Below are 4,907 nucleotides of genomic sequence, written 5' to 3'. Positions count from 1 at the left end.
CCCCTGAATAAGATAAATCATAAAAGTTTAATCAATGTAAGTTTTATGTATATAGGAGCCTCTCTAAATGAAGTAAAGACCTGTAGAAACGGTTTATACTGAGAAATTTGGTGCTCTAGTTGATGAAGGGGGAAACACTGTGGAAAGGTGAGGAGGAACGAAGAGTCGGGGCTGAGTGTGGTGAGCCGTGGGAGCCCTACCAGGGCTGGCCTGCTCAGACGCCGCTGTGCTCCTGGTCGGGGAGCCGAGGAAGCTCCTTGCCGCTGGGTACACAGATGGCACCGCTCACATTAGGGTTTCATGATCCACTCCACAGGAAGGTCAGAAAGTCCTTTCTGCACCTGCCATTTCTCAAATTCTTTCAGTTTGAAATATTCACCAGTTACCATTATGAGAGGATATTAACCTCTTGCAACTCTTATGCTAATGGATTTCATGTCCATTATTGATCACCACTTGAATGAATTGTAATTTCGATTATTAAAATTGTAATTTTATAATTCTTTTCGTAGAACAAGCTGCCACTCTTCTAAAGAAAAAATAAGTTTTCAATCACTGTTTTCTCTGGTAATAAAAAGATAATGTAGAGAGTAAGGGAACTGAAGCATCTCCAGGGATCTCCACAAAGCACACAAGTTCTGAAATATTTAAACTAATACTATTTTACCAAGACAGGTGTAATTAATGCAGACTAACAGTCGTTTCTGTTGTCACAACTCTTCCCAACTACCTTGACACATGAACATATCTAATTGTGTTTACAGTATCTGCTTCTTTAAGGGAAATGAACATATAATTTGCAAATTTTTCCATAAACCCTATGGGAAATCTTAAACATTTCTTTATGTATAAGAAACACAAAAGTTTTATTTTATCATATTCAGGTTTTTTTTTCAATCTGATATTAGTGTGGTAAGAATCAAGAGTTGTCAGAAGATACTTTGGGGACATGTTAAATGAGATTGTGTGTGAATGAAAAACAATAACTAACCATATATCTAACCCAAGAGACCATAAATAATTTGCTGTTACCGTTGAAACAGACCTAACATAATTGAAACATTTGAAGAAAACTTTGTATGTTTTTGTTAATTAAGAACAGAATAAATCAATATAAGGCCAACAATATAGTTTTGATGAGACACACACTCTGTAGGTGACATTCAATGCGATGAAAAATCCTCCATTGAACAACATCTGCCATAATTTTAATACATTTCATGTCTTCTTTTTAGACTCAGATTAGAAATATTAACATTAATTTGAGACATGGTTCAGATCCAGTTTCCTCTAGGATTTGTGTCTGCTTTAGGTGTCCCTCCCAAGGACTCTGGAAGGGTCTGCGTGCACGTCCACAATGAACCTACTGCATTATTTTGGCCTGCTGTTTGTTTCACCTCAGCACTAGATGCAGCTTCAGTGAAGTCACATGTAAATTTCATCTCGTCAGCTCAAATATATTTCATGGTACTGCACTCATTCAAGAGTTTGGTTTTTTTGTTTTGAGTAAACCAAATAGAGAAAGTAAGTTATTAGGTGACCAAGAATAAAAACTCTACATGAAAAGTAAAATAATGTCTTTCGTGTTATATCACAGAGGGAATGGTGCCTGGTAATACAAGATCAGCAAGTGGGAGCTACACTGTCTGATGTGGTGCAATTATCTAAACTTTGAAATAATCAGGCTGTTCAGCATTTATTTCCTTAATTGTGTATGAATACAGTCCTTTCTTTCCTCAGGTCTTTCCGAAGTTAAGGATAAGGCCAATGAAGAATAAATGTCTAGTGATCTGAAAGTGCTCTGTCCCTGGGGATGTTTGGATGTATTATATGAAGTGAGAATCTTGGCCATGTGTCTTAGGCAACAATCCCAGCAGAGCCTGCTTCATGTCCTTGTTCCTGAGGCTGTAGATTACAGGGTTCACTGTTGGAGGTACCACAGTGTAGACCACAGAAAGCAGCCTCTCAGTAACTGATGGTGAGTTTGAAGGTGGTTTGAGATAAACAAAACAGGCAGTTATAATAAAAATGGTGACAACAATGAGATGGGGAAGGCATCTGGAGAAAGCTCTAGACTAACCTTTCATGGTAGGAATCTTCAGCACACTGGAGAAAATATAAACATAAGAGATCATGATACAGATGAAACCAATACTTCCATAAACTATTTTTGATATTTCAGAGCAGGACATCCTTAGTAATGAGGAGACATCACAGGAAAGCTGTGGAAACACACTGGAGCCACAGAAAGACATGGAAAATGTGCCAGCTGTGTACACAGCTCCAAAGAAACCCCAAGTGACCCAGGAAACACCAGCCATGAGGGCACAAGTGCCACCATTCATGACAACTTCATAGTGCAGGGGACAGCAAATCGTCACATAGCGGTCATAGGACATGGCAGTGAGCACAAATATCTCACCTGCTGTAAAGGAAGTCATTAAAAGTAGCTGGAAAGCACACCCCAAAATGGAAATTGAATTGTTGTGAGTTAGGCTATTGACAATGAATTTTGGGATTGGGACAGACACGAGGAAGACATCCAGTAAGGACAAATTCTACAGGAAGAAGTTCATGGGTGTTTGTAGCTGCAGGTCTAGGGTGATGAGAGTGATGATCAGGAGGTTACTCACTAGGACAGCCAGGTAAACCACTAGGAAGAGCACACCGTGTACAATCTGGAGCTCCCAGACTTCAGAAAACTCTTGAGGAAGAAACCCTATGGCCATTGTGGCATTGACCATATGCTGGATTCTCTTCACTGCCTGTCAAGACAAGGAGATATGCAAAGAAACATTAATTTACAGGAACCATACTGATATACAGAATCATTTCATTGAAGAAGAGGCATAGATCCACCTTAAATGCCTCTGAAGAGTACTGAAAAGTTCGTTTTTTAAGATAAAAGGATTCCATGAATGATATATAAAGTACATAAGTCCTTACATGAGTTAAACCTCACCCTGTAGCCTCTGCTATAACTTCCAACCAGATAAATACAATAAATTATAATTTATTATAATTTAATAAATTTTTTCCAATACCCAATTAGTGCTGCAATAATATTGTGCTCTTATTAATGAGAAATTCTTTTGCTTTCAGAAAGCAATCTAAAGGCCTTTAACTGTAGGATTTTTATGTTATTATCCCTAATTGTCTAAGAAGAGTAAATTTTAAATTCTCCTTTTTCGTAACAATCATGATCTCTCATTTACAAAGCATTTAATAATCAAACATAGCCTAATAATTTATTCTTACCTTATACACACAAAGAAATATCAAAAATTAATTATTTGTTAAGTGTTTGAATTGGGCATTAACCTGGCAGAGACAAAACTTTTTAAAAGGTTGATTTTTGGGAGCTTGCTATAAATGGGAGGAGAAAATTAATAAACATACCTATAAAGAAAAGTTGCAAATGATTTTTGTGTTCTTAAAATATCACAAATGTATTATTTTACAGATTAACTAGGTGGTCAGTGCAGTCTGGAGGTGGGCAGTGGCTCCCTGCTGGGGGACCAAGAATCTGAAACCTAAGTGAAGAGAAGAATGCAGGACAAAGGCCATTGAAGGAGACACTCTGGGAAGCAGAGCTGAAACAAAAGAGAAAACGCAGCCGGCATCTGAATCACATATGGAGAATCTCTGTGTGGTGAATGAGAAGAATGCATGGTGCAGAAATAAAATAACTTTGAAGAATTTTATCACTCTATTCTAATTCTCTCCAGAAATACCCAGAGAGGGGTCAAAAGAGAAAGAAGAGTGGGGAAATCTGCTATTGAGCTTCACTGCTTTGATGCATTCCATAAATTTCCACAAGGTTTAAACATTATTATTTTGTAACAGAGTATTTTAACATTTTACCAATGAAGCATTGCAATTTATACCTTAAAATAATTCCAATGCTTCAACCACTGGACAAAGGATTACTTTATAGATGACTTTACATGTAAATTAAAAGTGGAAATTCTGAAAAAAGAAATATATAATTTCACTTAAAATTAATCAACTGAAATTAAAACAGACCTATACCTTCTTTTGGAATCTCTCTGTCATTATAGGATGTAGTTGTATTTCTGTTCTTTTGTGGGAGTGGTAAATGATTTCTACTAAGATGTGATAGTTTCTTCAGAGAGAAAGATGAATATTTAAGCACCCAGGAAATTCATTTGCCTCTTTTGTTTTAAATTTGACATCATTTGAAACATTATAGTCAAAGTTTCTACAACAAATTATTTTTAAAGTATGTGACTGATGCTTAGACTTCCCCAAAAAAGAATGTCTTAGGAGTCCTCTGAGCAGCCTTATTATGTAATTGTCTCTTATGGTCTTAAAAAAATAATTATTGGTATTTTCTGGAGGCAGAACTGTTCACACCCCAGAAGACTTTCAGGAATACACTGTGAAGGATATTGTCCAGACTTTGAGAAGAACAATAATAGAGTGCTTAAATATTCCCTTAATTCTGCTCATTCATAGACTATATGCTAGTGGTTACCACTTCATAACTGTCAATAATCACTTGGGCACTTGGGTAAAAACAAAAATTCCTGTCAAACATTGCTAATTACTGACTGAGTGGGTCACGGTGAAGTTGGAGAAAATAATTCAGTCAGTCAAATTGTCAAAGCAGATGGATATTATGCTTTGCAAATCCCTTCGGTAGACCTAGTCATCTCATTGCCAGGCAGCCGCATCTACGGAGGTTTCCCCCTCGGCACTCGGTGGAACCTCAGCCTGGAGGTGGGAGTGCTGGTGACTGTGACGGAGCAGGAATTCTCAAGTAGCTCCGAGGCGGGCAGGTAAGGAAGGGATTCATTAAAGCAAGAGCAGCAGCGAACGGCAGCTGCCCTGCAGGTAGGAGAAAGCAAGGAGGAGCAGAGGGGAGGAAGGAAAACTTTTGGACT

General features: G+C 37.7%; 1 pseudogene; it reads right to left on the bottom strand.

The window, feature by feature from the left end:
- Positions 1–1,788: 1,788 nt before the first annotated feature.
- Positions 1,789–2,744, bottom strand: LOC118967673 (olfactory receptor 14A2-like; annotated as a pseudogene).
- Between the last annotated feature and the right edge of the window lie 2,163 nt (positions 2,745–4,907).

This window comes from Manis javanica, chromosome 14 (assembly GCF_040802235.1).
Source record: "Manis javanica isolate MJ-LG chromosome 14, MJ_LKY, whole genome shotgun sequence".
Lineage (NCBI taxonomy): Eukaryota > Metazoa > Chordata > Mammalia > Pholidota > Manidae > Manis > Manis javanica.
Note: the sequence above shows the minus strand (reverse complement) of the source record. Positions and strands in the feature narration are given on the sequence as shown.